Raw genomic sequence first — 20,024 nt, 5'->3', positions numbered from 1 at the left:
CACAAAAATTAGTGCACTCGGGGGGGGGGGGGGTCCCTCAGCCCGGACTGTGCCCTCTTGCAGTCTGGGACCCCTTGGGGAATGTCCACCTGCTGGCTTAGGCCCACTCCCCAGGGGATAGGGCCTAAGTTGGCAGTCAGACATCCCTCTGGCAGCCCAGGAGGCCTCAGGGGCTGTCCACTTGCCAGCGGGGAGCAGGCCTAAACTGCAGTCGGACATCCTTAGTGCTGCTGAGGAGGCAGGAGAGGCTCCCACCACCACCACTGTGCTGGCAGCCATCAGCCTGGCTTGTGGCTGAGCAAAGCTCCCCCTGTGGGAGTGCACTGACCACCAGGGGGCAGCTCCTGCATTGAGCGTCTGCCCCCTGGTGGTCAGTGTGTGTCATAGTGACCAGTCATTCCCAGTCGTTCTGCTGTTAGGGTCAATTTGCATATTACCCTTTTATTATATGCCTGGTGCATGGGTTGAGGCTGGCTGGTTTTCCCTGAAGGGTGTCCCGGATCAGGGTGGGGATCCTGCTGGGGTGCCTGGCCAGGTTGGGTAAGGGGCTGAGGGCCGTTTTTAGGTTGGCCACACCCCCTTCAAGGAGGGGGTCCTGCTGGGGTGTCTGGCCAGCCTGGGTGAGGGGCTGAGGCCTGTTTGCAGGCTGGTCAAGTCCCCCAGCAGGGACCCTCACCCCTTGAGTGTGTGGCCAGCCTGGGTGAGGGGCTGATGGCCGTTTTCAGGCTGGCCACAGCCCCTTCAGGGTGCGGGTCCCCTGGGGTACCTGGCCAGCCTGGGTGAGGGGCTGATGGTTGTTTCCAGGCTGGCCAAGGCCCCGAGCCACCCAAGCTCCCAGTGATGGCTGGCTGGAAGCAGGTATCTGGGATTTATTTATCTTCTATAATTGAAACTTTGTTACCTTTAGCGGAGGCCACAGCAGGCCAGGGCAGGGGGGATGCTTGGCTTCCTCCATCGCAGGAGCAACTAAGCCTCCTGCTTGCTCCAGCTCCATGGCTGCCGGCCGCCATCTTGGTTGGGTTAATTTGCATATAGTCACTCTGATTGGCTGGTTGGCATGGCTTGTGGGTGTAGCAAAAGTACAGTCAATTTGCATGTTTCTCTTTTATTAGATTAGACTAGAGGCCCGGTGAACAAAAATTTGTGCACTCAGGGGCGGGGTCTCTCAGCCCGGCCTGTGCCCTCTTGCAGTCTGGAACCCCTCAGGAGATGACCACTTGCTGGCTTAGGCCTGCTCCCCAGGGGATTGGGCCTAAGATGGCAGTCAGACATCCCTCTGGCAGCCCAGGAGCCCTCGGGGGATGTCCATTTGCCAGTGGAGAGCAGGCCTAAGCTGCAGTCTGACATCCTTAGCACTGCTGAGGAGGCAGGAGAGGCTCCCACCACCACCGCTGTACTGGCAGCCATCAGCCTGGCTTGTGGCTGAGCAGAGCTACTCCCATGTGAGAGCGCCCTGACCACCAGAGGGCAGCTCCTGCATTGAGCGTCTGCCCCCTGGTGGTCAGTGTGTGTCATAGTGACCAGTCATTCCCAGTCTTTCTGCTGTTAGGTTCAGTTTGCATATTACCCTTTTACTATATAGGATAGAGGCCTGGTGCACAGGTGGGGCTGGCTGTTTTGCCCTGAAGGGTGTCCCAGATCAGGGTGGTCATCCCGCTTGGGTGCCTGGCCAGCCTCGGTGAGGGGCTGATGGCTGTTTGCAGCTGGTCACACGCCCTTCAGGGTGGGGGTCCCCACTGGGGTGCTTGGCCAGTTTGGGTGAGGGGCTGAGGGCCGTTTTCAGGCTGGCGGGTGACTGAAGCTTCCAACCTCTCCTTTTTTGCTTTTTCTTTTTTATTCTGGGATTTATTTACCTTCTATGGCTGTCACTGGAGCTGAGAGCCGGCTTTAGCTCTGAGGCCGGCTCCAGCTTGAGGCCTCGGCTGCTGAAAGCAGGTATCTAGGGTTTCTTTGGCTTCTATAATTGCAACATTGTTGCGGTCCTGCTCGCTCCAGCTCTGACAGCTGAAAGCAGGTATCTGGGGTTTGTTTGGCTTCTATAATTGCAACATTTTTTCTTAGAGTGCAGCTCAGAGCCCAGCAAGGCAGGCGGGGAACCTTGGCTTCCTCCATCACTGGAGCAAGCAAGCCTCCTGTTCGCTTCAGCTGCCTGGCTGCCGGCCGCCATCTTGGTTGGCAGTTAATTTGCATATGGCCCTGATTAGCCAATGGGAAGCATGTCAGAGATACGGTTAATTACCCTATTTGTCTTTTATAGATTAGATGTTATATTTTGCCAATAAAGTTCTAAGTTCTTGATATATATATATATATATATATATATATATATATATATATATACACTAATGTCTTGAGCCTAAGCACTGCATACATTGAACCAAAAATTGGGACATATGGTCTGTGAAAATGTGTACTTATAGGGAGAGAATACTGCTATTTGAATTGGGCCACTCATAACTTGTAGAAATCCATTAAAACTTCAAACTTTATAAGTGTTTTTGTTGATGCATTTAAATTTGTTTTCTAACAATTGAGTTTGCAGGACAGTCAGCATGATGTTATTTGGCATATATAAGTTCAAAGTTTAACTTTAAAAAATATGTTTTTATTGATTTTAGAGAGAGAAATGAAGGTAGGGAGAGAGAGAGAGAGAGAAATATCAATGACAGATAAACATCATTTGGCTGCCTTCTGCTCCCTCCATACAGGGGATCAAGCCTGCAACCTGGGCATATGCCCTGACTGGAAATTGAACCGGAGACCTCTCTGTGCATGGGATGATGCTCCACCAACTGAGCAACACTGGCCAGGGAAAGTTTAACTGTTTTATTAATTTTAATTTATCTGATAATGATAAAGCAAGTAAATCAAAGCATGAAAATAAAATATATTAAGTCTAAAAATATTCTGATTTATTTTGACAAGTGTTTAAATTATTTAGCTGTTCTGAATTTATTTTATTTAATTATTTATAACAATACACTGTAGTGCATTAGGGAATGTCTTGAAAAGTGTTTTGTAAAAGTGGGCAGCATCTCAGTAATAATAGCACTATAACTCTGCCATTTAATTTTTGCTGACAAGTGGGTTGAGCTTGTGAGGATAATCATAAGAAACGTTAGGGGACAGTACCTATGCAATTGAGACAGGAAGGCACTGTAGTTGCCTTTTCAATTTTTTGTGCTACTATAGTTTTTCAATACTTTTTAAAACTGTCAGCAGTTCAATAAGACTTTTAGTTCTTTCTTGATCTTAAAATATCATCTTTACATGCACTCAATGCTATATGCACAAATTTCTCAAGTGCTTACCTCCTTACTTTTCAAAAGCAGTACTTTTAAATGATGTTCCATTACCTCCTAAATGTTCAAACCTCTTCTTTTTTTTTTACTCCTGCTTGGAAACTCTTTCAAAAGCACTTCAGTATTTGAACAATAATGCAATAGTGTACAATGTAAATTTTATGTGGAACAACTCTATGTAATGAACCTAGCTTCCTTATGCATTTTTCTTCGTAATTTCTTTCCCGTTGACATTTCCAGTAGAGGTGCCTCAGTTATTCCCCAGTGAGAATGAGATAAACAGAAAGGGGGCTAAAAGTTTGTTGACTTTGAGAAGAATCAGCTCTGGCTGGTGTGGCTCAGTTGTTTGAGTGTTACCCCAGATACCAAATCATCACCAGTTCAGTTCCTGGTTGCGCGCTCAGTCCGGTGGGGAGTGTGCAGGAGGCAGCCGATTGATTTTTCTCCCTTTCCCCCCCCTCCCTTCCTCTCTCTCTCTAAAAATCAATAAAACATATTTTAAAACAACAACAACAACACAAAAACCGAAGAAGGATCAATGCATGGGTTATTTAACTCCTGCCGTGGACATCACCTGTGTTTTTTGCTAATAAACACTGTGCTTAGACTACTCTTAGTGCTGGTTAATAACCCAGAAATTTGTAACCTTTAGCACTATCCAAGACTTATAATTATATCTGTGAAATACAGAAATAAATACTTACTGGAGAGATGGTCTCTGTCATGGGACAAAGGCTTTCTAATTTATGTATCGACTCTTGTGTGTCATGTAAGTGGTAACATCATGGCTTAGCACTTGATCTCCATCCTTCCTAGCACTTGATTTCCTTCCAGTGAGCTTTCCTGGTTAGCAAAGGCTGGAACGGTAAAAATTAGATTCCCAGACTTTTTTGTGGCTTTCAAATAAGAAGTCCATACCTTCAGGATGGACATTACAAACATTTACAAAAGTCAGAAGGCTAATATTTTGGATCCTACATCCTGCTTCAACAATTTTGCCACTCTTGTTCCATCTATCTCTCTCCACTTTTTTGTTGTTGGAATTTTAAAAAACAAATTTAGATGTCATTTCTTTGTGCCTATAAATATTTCAGAAGGCATCTCTAATCATAAGTACATTAAAAAGATTGACAACAGCTAGGTTCTTGCAAGATGTGTATGATCATGGTATGAAAGGTAGAGGTGAGGTAGAGGTCATCTGTCTGTAACGTCTACTGCTGAGCATGGGTGGTGAAGACCTTTGGGTGTTTTTTGCAATAGCAGTCCAGTGTCTAGTTCACTATTGGCTAATACAGGGTCACTGCACTTCCTAGATGATTGATCTTTATCATCAAGGATATATAGTGCTGCCGCTAGCAATATAGGGGACCAAAAAAAGGAGTTTTTCTGGAATCTAGGGAGGCCTCTGGGTTGCCTCTTATGTGCCATGCCGGTGATAAATGTTAATGGAAGGCTAAGCTACCTTATACAGGCAGGACTTCTCAGGAAATAAACAACAGCTTACATGGCATCGACTATGTGTCATTGACTCTTCTAAGCATTTCACATTTATCAACTCATCTAATGCTCGCAATAACCCTATGCCTGAGACACTTTCATTATCTTTGTTTTACAGATGAGCATCGAGGCACAGAGAGATTAAATGACATGACCAAGGTCACAGAATTAACAAGCGGCAGAGCTGGGCTTTAAACCCAGAAAATATAACTCCAGAGCCAGGCGCCTAAAAACTGCCTTTTACTTGTTATTAGTTTGGAGCATTTTACCAGGTAAGAACCAAACCAGTTGAGGGCAAAGGGAACATGGAATGAGTAACGAAGAAGCAAATTATAAATATCAGCTGTGGTTTTAGGACCTGTAGCAGAAATATGACCTGTAGTAGCTACCCAGATATCTTTCCTTTCTGTTTATATATTGGTGCTCTTTGATTCATCTGCAGTTATTGCCAACAGGTTCCCTGGTAGACTATTCCTTTGCTTGCTGACATGACAGTGCCTCACTGGGAGTTTTGCTTTGTTTTCCTGCTTAGGGCTTTCTCTGAAGTTGTTAGCGTCTGCTCAGCCCATGCACAGGGCAGCCCAGGCCGGGAGAGGCATTAATGCCCAGAGGTAACTCTCTACCCTGGGGTGTTGGAATTGTTGGATAAATGCCCATCTTCATTCTTCAGAGGGAGAACTTGGAGTTGCATTTGATCTGTGCCTCAGCGGATTCCCAGTGGAATGAGCTCCAGTTACCCCCAGTGGTAACCAGCTCAATAATGGATTCTATCTCTCTACTATCTATCTATCTATCTATCTATCTATCTATCTATCTATCTATCTATCTATCTATCTATCTATCTATCATCTCTTTATCATTCTCACTGGAAGATTTTTAAAAATTGCTTCCAGAGAGAGAGAGAGAAGAAGAGAGAGGAAAAGAGGGAGAGAGGGAGAGAGAGAAACATGGATGTGAGAGAAACATCGATTGGTTGCCTCCTATATGTACCCAACCAGGGATTGATCCCGTAACCTGGGTATGTGCCCTGATCGGGAATTGAACTCAGGACCCTTAGGTGCATGGGTTGACGCTCCAACCAACTGAGTCACAGCAGGCAGGACACATACTCTATTGTATTTCCACCTTTCCTGCTTCACACACCCCACTCTTTTATTCCTTCTTTGTAGGATCGCCTCCCAAATAAATATATGCACTCATGTCCTGTCTCGGGTATAATATTTATACACATGAAACCATTTCCCATCATTTTTCTTCTTCCTTTCTCCTTATTTGTGTAGTGTGTGTTGGTGGTTAACTTCATAATTTAGCCCCCTGCTTATAGAATATGATGGTAGGATTGGGACTAAACAAGATGAGGAATGAGCAGCACCCTGAGATGGATGCAATGATTCTTAAGAATTCGAACCTACCCTTCTTCTGAGAGATTTCACATCTTTTTATTAGAAAGGGTAATTGCATCCTGTTAGGTAGGAGCAGGTTGTTTTTGCTCTTTCTGTTGTTTAGAAGGTTAAGTATGGCTATCGAGTAGCCAAAGGGCTGAATTATACAGAATATAATTCATAATTCAACCCCCATTTCCAATGCCTTCCACTTTCCCTTCGTATACTCAGAGTCTGAAAAGTTACAAACTGCACGCTTAAGACTCCCTTGTAGTTGTGATACAATTTCCACAGGTTAGATGCATTTTGTATGCTTTAAAGGTGGGAGTGAGACAAAGGCTATGTGGTAGCACTTCTAGTATTTTCCGCTACCAAGTATGGGGGTGGGGTGTTGGGTTTTTCCTTCAATTCTTAGCTTTGCTGGTAGCAAGAGGCAAGGCATTGGACAGCTGACAGGCACGGAGTGAGCTGACAACCACCACGTGTGGCGGCAGAGACTTCGTGATCATCGCGGTCTCCATACTGTGTTCCAGACGGTGCAGAGGCCGAGTCCTCTGGCCAGCTAGTTCTACGGTGCTGTTCTTCCTACAAGTCATCCCTGGAAACAGGACTAATGTCTGCTTCTCCAGGCACTGAAAATGTTTCCTTTTGTAAGCACCTAATTCTCTTATACCCTTTATGTTTAAAATAGTTCCCAGTTACAACTGGACCCTGACTGAAAAAATCAGAATGAGACCTATCTCTAGGTGGTATCACCTCAGGATTTATTACCAGACTCAGCTTCTGGATCAGCAGAGTTTGGATCTGAACTACTCTTTAAAAAAAAAAATGTTAATCCTCACCTGTGGGGATTCCATTGTTTTTCCACTAAAACAGAAGCTCTTATTAAGAATCTTTAGGGCCCTGGCCAAGTAGCTCGGTTGGTTAGAGTGTCATTCTGCTATGCCAAGGTTGTGGGTTCAATCCCCAGTCAGGGCACAGACAAGAATCAACCAATGAGTGCATAAATAAGTGGAACAACAAAATGGACCTTTCTATCTTTCTCAAATCAATTGATAAAAGGAGAGAATCTTTAGGTTTAGAGGCATATAAGAGATAATCTCTTTCAGCAGCCTCATTTTACTTTATTTTATTGTATGTACTATGTTTTTTCTGTTTGGTTTCCTTTTTATCTACTTTAAAAAATTGGTATAACTTAAAGTGCACATAAAAGTGTAGCTCTAGCTCTAACTGGTTTGGCTCAGTGGATAGAGCGTCGGCCTGTGGACTGAAAGGTCCCAGGTTCGATTCTGGTCAAGGGCATGTACCTTGGTTGCGGGCACATCCCCAGTAGGGGGTGTGCAGGAGGCAGCTGATCGATGTTTCTCTCTCATTGATTTTTCTGACTCTCTATCCCTCTCCCTTCCTCTCTGTAAAAAAATCAATAAAATATATTTTAAAAAAAGAAAAGTGTAGCTCTATGAATTTTTAAGTATGTGTACACCATGTTAACACTATTCAGGTCAAGATACAAACATTTTTAGTACCCCAGAAGACTCTTTCATGTTCTCTCCCATTTGATAGTTCCCTATAATGTATTAGTTTTATAGGACTGCCATAGCAGAAGGTCACGGTTTGATTCCTGGTTGGGACTCAATCCCCAGTAGGGTGTGTGCAGAAGGCAGCCGATCAATGATTCTCTCTCATCATTGATGTTTCTATCTCTCTCCCTCCCCTTTCTCTCTGAAATCAATGAAAATATATTTTTTTAAAAAGGAGTTTTTAAAGAATATAATACAGAGAATAGAAAAAGGGCACTATCCATTGAAAGATATCTTCAGATCCAGAAAACCCAGCAAATTCCAAGCAAAAAATCTAGACACATCATAACGAAATGCACAACCCAAAGAAAAAGAGAAGGTAGTAAGAAGTCACAGGAAAAAAGTCAAATCACCTACAAAGAAAAGGTAAATACTAGTAGATGGCTGGACGACTCTCAATTGCCACAGTGAAGACAAGGAAAGTATATTCAAAGTGGTGAGAGAAAATATTAGTCAATCTAAAGTTCTATACCCACCAAAGCTATCTTAAAGAACAAAGAGGGCCCTAACAGGTTTGGCTCAGTGGATAGAGCATAGGCCTGTGAACTGAAAGATCCCAGGTTCGATTCCGGTCAAGGGCACATGCCTGGGTTGTGGGCTCGATCCCCAGTGAGGGATTTGTAGGAGGCAGCCGATCCATGTTTCTTTCTCTCTCTCTCTCTCTCTCTCTCTCTCTCTCTCTCTCTCTCTCTCTCTCCTTTCCTCTCTGAAATCAATAAAAATGTATTTTTTTAAAAAAGAACAAAGGGGGTAAAAATAAAGATATTTTCAGGAAGCAAAAATAGACTTTACCACCAAAAGACTCCAAAATAAATTCTAAAGACCTAGCTAAAGTAGAAAGAAAATAAATTCCTGCTGGGAGATCTGCTACATAATTTTTGGGTCTCAGTGCAAGGCCCCCCAAATGCAGGGGTCTTTGTTAAAAAAAATATTAAGAATTTCAAGCCCTAGATGGTTTGGCTCAGTGGATAGAGCCTTGGCCAGCAGACTGAAGGGCCCCAGGTTTGATTCTAGCCAAGGCCACATGCCTCGGTTGTGGACTCAATCCCCAGTAGGGGGTGTGCAGGAGGCAGCCAATCAATGATTCTTTCTCATCATTGATGTTTCTATCTCTCCCTCTTCCTTCCTCTCTGAAATAAATAAAAAAATATTTTTAAAAAAGAATAAAGCTCACTTAAAAAAAATATTTCAAGATGGCAACAGCAGAGCATGAAATCAGGCATGGGGCCTTTCTGAGCAGGGGTCCCATGTGACTGCACAGGTCATGCACCCATGAATTTGACCCTAGGCATTTCTAAACAATCAACTGCATGTAGCAATAATAGGTTTATCTACTTTATGGGAGAGAAAAAGCAAGCTAGAATTAAATTACTAGACAAAAGCATATAAATTGGAGGAGTTACAGTTCAAGTATTCTAAGGTTCTTGTATTGTTTGGGAAGAATGAAGACAATTTTTAACTTTAAGTTTGCATGTTAAAATAGCTATGGCAACCATAAAAGAATAGACATAGTGGAATGCATATATGCATAACCCCAGGATACAGACAATAGTGTGGTGAAGGCCTGGGCAGGGGTGGGGGCAAGCTAGAAGAGGTCAATGGGGGAGAAAAGGGAACACATATAATTCTTTCAACAATAAAGATAAAAAAAAAAAGAAACTTACCCAAAAAAAGAATAGATATAGTGTATATAACTTTCAAATAAGTAGAGGAGAAAAAAACATAGCCAAATCAAAAGGCAAGAAAGAGGGGGGAAAAAGGTACCATTAAGTGACATAGTAATTTCATATAAATAAATCCAAATATTCCAGTAGGCAAATAGACTAAACTCCAATGAAAAGTCAAAGATTGCCAGTTTGCAAAATAAAACAAAATCCAGCTATATGCTATTTCAAGAGATGTATAAACATCATTATTATACAGACATACTGAAAGACAAAGAATGGGGAAAAAATACCCCAGGCCAATACTAAACTACATAAAAAGAAGCTAGTAAAGATACTAATACATTAGTTTCAGGAAAAACTGAACTCTAACACAAAAAGTATATAGATAAAGAGTGTCATTTCATAATGATAAAAATATTCGATTTGCCAAAAATAAATGACATTTTAATAGTTGCTATGTACCTAATAAGAAAAAATTAAAGTATACAAAGCAAATATTGGCAAATCTATAAGGAGAAACTGACAAAGCCCCCATCACAGAGGGATTGCTTAATGCACTGGTTCTCAAACTTCAGTATACATCAGAACCCATGGGAGGCTTATTAAAACATAGGCCGTTGGGCCCACCTCCAGAGCTCGTGATGTAACAGGCTGACGGTGACCCTGGTTGGTGTGGCTCAGTTGGTTAGAGTGTCCTCCGGTACACTGAAAGGTCGCAGGTTTGATTCTGGGTCAGGGCACATACCCAGGTATCAGGTTCCATCTCTGGTCAGGGCGAGTGAGGGAGGCAACAGTGTTTCTTATCTCACATAGATGTCCCTCCCTCCTCCCTCTCTTTCTCCCTTCCTCTCTCTCTCAAATCAACAAAAGCACGTCCTCGGGTGAGGATTTAAAAAAAAAAAGGCTGAAGGTGGAATCTCAGAATTTCCACTTCTAACAAGTTCTTAAGTACTGTTGATGTTTTTGGTACCAGAATCACTGGTTTCAATAATGGATAGATCAAACACAAAAAAATCAGTAGGAGATGGAATATTTGAAAAGCACCATTATTAAGCTTGATCGAATGGACATATTAGAACATTGGAGAATACACATTATTTTAAACACACTGAAACCTTTATGAAAATTGACCATTTACACTCAGTCTTAAAGCTAGGCTTGGCAAGTTTCAAAGTATTGGTACCAGAGGCTACATTATCATGCAATTAAGTTAGAAATCAACTGTATAAAAATAACTGAAAAAGTCTTATTTTGCTTAGAAATTAAGGGGCGTCTTAATAACCCCTGAGCAAAGAAGAAATTATAATGGAAAGATGGAAGGAAGGGTAGAAGCATCTTTCATTTCTTGAATACCACTGATCATATCTGGAATTGTAGTCTGTATATATTTGCTTTCAGCCAATACTGGTAGATTGATTTGCAACCTGTCCTATAATAAGACAATGGTAATAATGTGAATTCTTCAAACAAAGTTGCCGTCGAAGCACACAGTATTACTGATTTAGTCTGTTTTGTAACAAATAATTCTGACATTTTCATTTTTGGTACCTTGTGTACTTTTGGAAATTTAAATTGAAGACAGATTGACTCCAAGATTCTTAGAACTCCTCTGAAACAGAAAATAAGGAGGTTTAGCTGGAACAAGACAGTTATTTGTCTTGGGGGATTGCAAATATAATAGCTACAGATGTATTTAATAGATGCTACAAATAGGATCTTTTAAAATAATGGGTTTTCTCCCCTCACCTCATATAATTATCATTTTTGTGTGTTTGGTGAGAATATCTAAGATCTACTCTCTTAGAAAGTTTCAAGTTTACAATAGAGTAGTGTTAATTATTGTCACTATACTGTATATTAGATCTCCAGAACTTATCCTCCTATATAATAAAAGCCTACTATGCTAATTGTCCCCTCGGGTGGTCGTTAGACTGGGAGTTCTACTGCTCGTTATGATGCGCGCTGACCACCAGGGGGTGGTGCAGAACATGGTGGGTGTTGGTGATGCAGTGCTGGCAGCGGAAATGCTGCCGGCCCTGATGGGCCCCAACAAGAGCGGGACTGCAGTGGAATGGTGGAGCAGGTGAGCAGGCAGCACCAGGCCAAGGTGGGTGCAAGCAGGGGCCCAATCACCCCACTGATCACCCTGCAGACGGTGACCAGTGGCAGCTGTGTGGGGCAGGGGTGCCACCCAGCTCCCAGGTGCTGAGGGAGCCAGGCGGGGAGCCTGGCCCCGATCAGTCGTCCTGCAGGCAGGATGTGGGAGCAGGTGAGGGGGTGGCACCAGGCCAAGGTGGGGTGCCAGGCAGGGCTGCGAGGCTGCGATGCTGGAGGCGGGAGCTGGGGCTGGATTTCCGCAGGCCACCCCGAGAGACCCCACCCATGCACGAATTTGTGCACCAGGCCTCTAGTTCATCTTATAACTGAAAGCTTGTACTCTTTGACCAATATTTCCCCCATTGCCTGGTAACCACCATTCTACTCCCTTTCTTCACAGAGTTTAACTCTGAGATTTGGAAATATGTTTATTTACAATTTTTTTTGAAAACAGAGAGAGAGAGATTGTGAAAGGAGCTCAGGGATGCTTGTCAGTCAAACCAGAGAGGTAGCTTGGTGACCTTGATATCAGTCAGTTACTATTCTGAAGACCTTGAGCATGCTACTTAATCTTTCTGGGCTTTAGTTTACTCACCTGAAAAAATAGTGCAAACAAGCCTATTAAAAATAGTGTGAACAAGCTAATAAATGCTAGTAAACCTAGCATTTTTAGAAAGCATGTGTGGCAGACTATATTTTCCAATGGTAGCTGCAACAATATTTCCCATCCCTCACATATAACCTCTCACATATCTCCTATCACGATGTGGGGGTTGTCTTAGTTTGTTGGGGCTGCTCTAACAAGTTAACATTGACTGTGTGCCTTAAACAACAAACCTTTATTTCTCACAGTCTGCAAGAGGGAAATCTGAGGCCTGGGTAGCAGCTGGTCGGGTTCTGGCGAGAGTCCTCTCCTGGGCTGTGGACTGCCAACTTCTCATTGTATCCTCACGTGGTGGAACAAAGCCAGCAGGCTCTCTGGCCTCTCACAGGGCTCAACTCTCATGCTCTAACAGTGGTTCTCAACCTCCCTAATGCCGCAACCCTTTAATACAGTTCCTCATGTTGTGGTGACCCCCAACCACAAAATTATTTCCGTTGCTACTTCATAACTGTAATTTTGCTACTGTTATGAATCGTAATGTAAATATCTGATATGCTATATGTGTTTTCTGATGGTTGCGACCCACAGGTTGAGAACCGCTGCTAACCTCCCGCAGTTCCCACCTCCAAATGCCATCACATTGGGAATTAGATTTCAGAACACGAAATTTGGAGGGCCACAGACATTCACTCCATAACAGTGTCTCCCCTTGTATCTCAGTTTGTGATTATGGTATCGATGGTGCTCTGTGACTTCTGAAGCCAGGACATGAAAGGCGATACTGAGGGGGAAAAATCAGTCTTTAACATTTGGAAGCCGGCCATATTTTTTCTCTTATTGAGCATAAACAATCTTAAGAGTATCATCCTCAGACACGGTTGTTCTGAGACCATGGTTAAATGAGACAAAGCGAGGCCAGTTCATAATTTTATCTAAGCACAAAACCAAGGCCACTGTGCCACCCACGCAATACCAACTCTCCTTCTCTTGGTCAAAATGAGTGAGGCAACTTCTTCACCAATTGCAGCTTTATCCTTACCTCAGTCTGCTCTTCGTATAGGTAGGATAATTGATAAACCAATTGGAATTGCATCCAATCTGACGGCGTTCAATCCAGGGAGAATCAATTCCTCCTTTCTCAGATCCTCCCTCAAATAACTCAAGCACAGCCCAAATCCTTTAATAGGTTCTTTCTCTTTTTTTTATTGTCTAAAATTTTACATATGTCTCCCTTTTCCCCAATTAACACCCTCTTTTTTTTAAAAAAATATTTTTATTGATTTCAGAGAGGTGGGTAGAGGGAGAAAGAGATGGAAACACCAATGATGAGAGAGAATCATTGATTGGCTGCCTCCCACATGCCCCACACTGGGGATTGAGCCTACAACCGGGGCATGTGCCCTGATTGGGAATCAAACTGTGACCTCCTGGTTCATAGGTCGATGCTCAACCACTGAGCCACGCCGGTTGGGCTCTAACATCCTCTTACTGAGACATCCGATGGGTCTCCCATGGGATTTGTTCTCCCTCACTGCTAGGAGTAAGGAATTCAATTTGTTTAACTACATGTGTATTCATGACGGTCTTTGACTGGAGTATATCAACTACATTTTTTTTTTTCTCTCCTAGGACACTGCTTGGGGGCGGGGTGGAGGCAGGCTGGGGAGGGAAACCAGGTGCCAAGTAAGCAGACCAATTACCCTAAAGTCACCAGGTTGTGAGGACTAAGTGGAGAGAGATAGGCTGGTCAGCCCCAGATGCTACAGCCCTAACACCCCACCCCACTGTCCCCCATCTCACCCCACCGTGGGACTTCTAGCTTCAGCTGTCTTCTGACTGGAACTGCATGGAAGACTTGAGCCAGATCTCCTGGCCCAGACCTTCCTAAATTTCTGACCCACAGAAACCACAGAGATAGTAAAGTGATTGTTGTTTGAAACCACTAAGATTTTTGGGTGATTTGATACATTCAATAGATAACTGGAACAGGATTGTAAATGTTTAGCCCGGCTGGTGTTGCTCAGTGGTTGAGTGTTGACCCATGCACCAAGAAGTTGCTGGCTCGATTCCAGGTCAGGGCACATGCCTGGGTTTTGGGCTCCATCCTCCAGTAGGGGGTGTGCAGGAGGCAGTCGATCCATGATTCTCTCTTATTATTAATGTTTCTATATCTCTATACCTCTCCCTTTCTGTCTAAAGTCAATAAAGGCATTAAAAAAATAAGAAAATGTTTATAACATATCTGGCACACAGTAGGTACTCAATAAGCGGTAGCTGTCTTTTGGAATATTTAAGAAGGAGGTTGTTATGTACAAAATCTCCAACACCCAAATAAATATTTTTTTCCCCCAGTAAATTTTCTTTAACAGAAAAACCATTGGTGCCCATGGATCCACTCAATTTATTTTAATCCTGATAACAAAATAATGTAGACTGATCAATAATCCTCAGTAAGGGGATGAATTTATTTTAAACCGATGCTAGAACATTATTAACATTGCTACTTTTTGAGGAGGATTTTCTGTTTAGGAAATACTACCTATCAGTTAGGTCAGAACTTTAGAGTCCCTATCAGTGGTAGACTGTATTTCCCAGCCGCATTTTCCTGTGGGGTGATATGTTGAGTCTAACATGTTTTGAATTAGGATTAATGTGATTTATTGAATAATATCTTAACTGAATATTTTTCAAATTGCAAAAGTAGAATATTCCCATAGTAAGGATACAAAATGAAGATTGAAGATAAGTAAGGCCATTTCTCTTCCCTTATTCCTCTCCTCACTTTTCCCTCCACCAGTCCCATGACCTAAACTATTATCAGTAGCCTGGACACAGGAAATATAAAGATATGTATGTAGACATATATGTAGATATAAAGATACTTAGTTACTTAATTGGTGGTTATTACTAAAATGAAATCGTGTTATACAATTATTCTGCAACTCTGCAACTATTTCCCCCACTTGACAGTATATCATGATCTCTACATGTTAGTGTACATGCATTTGCTTTTGTTTCCTATGGCTGCTACAACAAATTAAAACCAACATAATGGCAACACAAATTTAATCTCTTACAGTTCTGGAGATCAGAAGTCTGAAATCAGTTTTATTGGGCTACAGTTAAGGCTAAAGTTGGCAGGGCTACTTTATTTTTGAGGCTCTGAGCTTCTAGTGGCTGCCTTTATTCCTTGGTTTGTGATGCCTTCTCCATCTTCAAAGTCTCTTTTGCTATCCAGTAGTTCCCCTTACCCATGGGCATATGTTCCAAGACCCCAGTGGATACCTGAAACCACAGATGGTACCAAATCCTATATATACTATGTTTTTTCTTATATGTACATAGTTTTTCATTTAAAGAAACACTTTTGGCATATCTGAATTGCCAGCATCATTACTCTTGTATTTTATGGCCAATATTGAGTAAAATAAGGACCACTAGAACACAAGCACCGCGATACAGCAAGAGTCAATCTGATAACGGAGAACTAAGCGATAAACAGATATTGTATATAGCATTGATATGCTGGACAAAGGGATGATTCATAATTTAAAATTCATGAATTGTTCACATCTGGAATTTTCCATTTAATATTTTTGGACCATGGGTGACCATGGGTAACTGCAACTGGGGCAAGTGAAACCATGAAAAAGGGAGGGACTACTGTGTAAAGCAGCATTCTCATGTCCTAGGGATGAACTGGGTATTTTGGGGGTGACATTATTCAGCCTGCAACAACATCTAAATCCATCTTTTAATCTCATGTGTTTATACAAAATAGACATCCTATATAATAAAACCCTAATATGCAAATCAACCAAATGGTGGAACGACTGGTTGCTATGATGCTTACTGACCACCAGGGGGCAGACACTTAACGCAGGAGCTGCCCCCTGGTGGTCAGTGCGCTCCCACAGGGGGAGTGCTGCTCAGCCAGAGACAGCTCATGGCTGGTGAGCCGCAGCAGTGGTGGCTGGAGCGGGCCTAAGCTGGCTGTCGGATATCGCCTGAGGGGGTCCCAGTCTGTGAGAGGGTGCAGGCTGGGCTGAGAGACCCCTCATAAACTGGGCCACTAGTTTTCACATAAAAGAGACTGGATCAGGCATGCTGTAGTGTTTTAAGTGTAGTAGTTTTCTTTTTCTTCTTTCTGTATCCCTTAACTTTTTTTTTTTTTAATACATTTTATTGATATTTTTTACAGAGAGGAAGGGAGAGGGATAGAGAGTTAGAAACATCAATGGGAGAGAAACATCGATCAGCTGCCTCCTGTGCACCCCCTACTGGGAATGTGCCTGAAGGTACATGCCCTTGACTGGAATCGAACCTGGGACCCTTCAGTCCGCAGGCCGACGCTCTATCCACTGAGCCAAACCGGTTAGAGCTGTATCCCTTAACTTTTTAAAGATTACTTCTGTTGACATGTATCCTACCCTATTCTCCATGTTCACTAACCATATACATATTGCTAAATAAAAAACAAATCTGATTTAGGTGAGGAGAGACTTTATCTGAAAGGATTATTGCAAGGTGTGGGGGGTACTGCAATAGTAGGAAGAAGACTCTTCCCTGACAGCGGGGAGTGGAATGAAAGGGTTCTTTATTGGATAGTAGATCAAAGAATGTTTTACCCTGAGGCAAACATGTTCTCAGGACAGGCCTAATAAGAAGGGGTTACTTGCTGGCTTGGACCACACTGGGTGTAAGTTCCCAGGCCTGGAGGGAGAAGAGGAATTTAACCAGTTTGATTAAGGAGCACTTTATTCCTATTGGTCAGGGGCTACAGGTAGTTCAGCTAATTATTTATAAGGCAAAGGATAAAGTTGGAGAATCAGTGTCTGGCTTTGTTCTGGGTGACAAAGAGCACCTCTTGGTCTTATCTAAGTCGCATGGGGAATGCTGTTCCTTTGCAGTATGCCACTTCTAAGAACACAAACACGTAGAAGAGTGAGTGGAGAAATGGCATCGGGTATTACTGGTGGAGTTAAGCCGGACCTGGGTTCAGCAACCTTGGTACTTGGGTTCTGGCTAAGAAAGAATTCAGGTCCAAGACTCAAATAAAAGCAAAAGTTCATTTAGAAAGTTAGAGAGGTAGAAGTGAGCCATGGAAGAAGTGAGCCAGTTGGGCTGTGTGGGCTCAGGAAACAAGTTTCAGAAGCAAAAGAAGGACCCTTGGAGCTTAGGAGAAAGAAAGAAGGTTATACATGCCTGGGAAGGAGAGTGGAGAAAGGCCCCGGTGGGCGTGGTCCTTCTTTTGAGGGGTTTTATCTGGAGGTCTCCACCTCAGTAGAATATTCATCAGTTTTTCAGGTGTGTCCCCTCAGGGTTCTGGTCTTCACTGACTGGTCATGGCCAGGGCAGGTGGTCATTAGTAATGGACGCTGGTCCTGATGTCAGCCATGGCGTCGCCCTACCTGACCTTGGTGCTTTTCTGGGCCTGCAGCTGAGACACAACTGAGGCCTACATGTTATCTCTAGAACTTAATACTTAAGGGAATGATCCTGCAAGGGCTTGTATGGGAGTCGTATGAAGCTATTCTCCAGTCCCATTTATACCTCCTCTAAGGGTCTACTGTATGGCGGGCAAAATGTCAGGGGGGATAAATCACATGATCAGTGATATGCTAGGGGAGGAAAAGGTCAACCTGGGGATGAGGCCCCACCCTACAGTTGTCCATTGCTAGGCCCTGGGCTTTCTGCCTTGGTGACCTCTGTACTTGGCCTATGTTCATACTCTGCTCAGGCCCAAGGCCCAAGTCTGGTCTGACCCACTGGTCTAACACCTCCCTCTCCCGCTCCCAACACTTCGCTGTATCTTACCTTTTCACTCAAAAACAGCCAGAGAAAATCCTTTTAAGGTTTGTACAGCTCTTTTCCATTCTTTAAATGTCCTCATAATGTTTCACGATGTGGTTGTGAACCAGCACCAGATGTTAGACCCATAGGGTCATACTGATCCTGGGTTCAGCAACCTTGGTACTTGAATTCTGGCTAGGAACGAATTCAGAGCCAAGACTCCAACTATAAAATTACATTTACTTATAAAATCACAGAGGTAGGCCCTAGCCCAGCCATGGGCAAACTATGGACCGCGGGCTGAATCCGGCCCGTTTGAAATGAATAAAACTAAAAAAAAAAAAGACCGTACCCTTTTATGTAATGATCTTTACTTTGAATTTATATTAGTTCACACAAACACTCCATCCATGCTTTTGTTCCGGCCCTCGGGTCCAGTTTAAGAACCCATTGTGGCCCTCGAGTCAAAAAGTTTGCCCACCCCTGCAGCCGGTTTGGCTCAGTGGACAGAGCGTCTGCCTGTTGACTGAAGGGTCCAGGGTTCAATTCTGGTCAAGGGCACATGCCCGGGTTGCAGGCTGGGTCCCAGGTTGGGGGGGGGGGGGGAGGGGGAGCGGAGTGGTGGTGCAGGAGGCAGCCAATCAGTGATTCTCTCTCATCATTGATGTTTCTATCTCTCTCTCGATTTCTCTTCCTCTCTGAAATCAATAAAAATATATTTAGAAAATAAAATAAAATCACAGAGGTAGAATAAGTAATTTCTAGAAGAAATGTGCTTAGAAAACAAGTTATAGAAGTAAAGGAAGGGGCCTGGGAGCTTGGGAGTGAGAAAGCTAAGTCTGGTGGAGAGGAGGAAGAGGGGGAAAAGGAAAGGCCTGGTGTGCTCCTGGGAGCACTGGGTCCTCATCCTAAGGGTTTAGGGGTGAAGAGTTAGGAGAGGTCCCAGGGGAAGGTCTTAATAGAATATTCAGCAGCTTTCCAGGTGTGTCATTCAGGGTCTAGGTCTCTACTGATTCAATCAATCAGCACAAGGGCAGGGGGTCATTATCCAATGGTCCCCCTGAGGTCAGCCGTGGGGTGACTGGTCTGTGTTTTGCTGCTTTTCTGGGCCTGGAGCGAAAATACAATTGAGGCCCAGATGTTATCTCTCTGGAGGAAAGGTCAGAGGGTCCAAACCCCATGACCAGCATATGCTAGGGGAGGAAAGGTCACCCTGGGGGAGGTCCCACCCTACAGCTGTCCTTTCTAGGCACCCGGGGCTTTCCACCTGGTGACCTTCTGCACCTGGCCCCTGGTCCTTGCTCGGCTCCTGTCTAACTGCCTACCACAGTTGTACCATATTACTCAGTCATCTCTCTATGGATGACCATGTTCCTCATTTTCATTTTTCCCCATCTCACTATAACAATCAGAAAAAAAAAATCATTTCACTTAGACTCTGGGGTTCCTGTAGCTGCTAAACTTGGGGTTCCCGAAGTTGTATTTCATTTTTCAAAATCCATTTTCTTTCTTAGAATCTCCTCGCAGAACCGTCCACCTGTTTGAATTTACATTCATTTCGCTCCTCTCTCACTGCCACCTCCTCCCACCTTGCCCAAGGCAGGAGGTGGTTGGGGGAAACATTAGTCTCAGAACCTTTTGTTTGCCTTCCTGCTCCCCTTTCCCGAAGCAGCAGGCCACCCCCTGAGGTCCTGCCAGTGGGAGTCAGGAACCTGTGGGCCCAGCTCCTCCTCCCTCCGGGTCGCTGAAGCCTCGGCAGGAAGGCGTGGCCAGGCCTGGGCATCCTGGCCCAGCGCCAGGGCTGGCACAGTCCCCTGGGCTGGCAGCTCCCAGCCAACTGAACACTGAAAGGCAAGCCGCCCACACCCCAGGGTGAGGAAGGAGACACACCACAAAGACACGTTTCCGGGATCCGTTCAAGACTTTACCCACGTCTTTTGAAAAAGAAACAGAAGTAGAAGCGCCTCCAGTTGTTTTAGACCAGCGGTTCTCAACCTGTGGGTGGCACCCCTTTGGGGGTCGAACGACCCTTTCACAGGGGTCGCCTAAGACCATCGGAAAACACATAATTACATTTTGTGTGTGATTAATCACTATGCTTT

This window comes from Myotis daubentonii, chromosome 9 (assembly GCF_963259705.1).
Source record: "Myotis daubentonii chromosome 9, mMyoDau2.1, whole genome shotgun sequence".
NCBI classification, from domain to species: Eukaryota; Metazoa; Chordata; class Mammalia; order Chiroptera; family Vespertilionidae; genus Myotis; species Myotis daubentonii.
The sequence above is the reverse complement of the archived record's forward strand: the minus strand, read 5'-3'. Positions refer to the sequence as shown.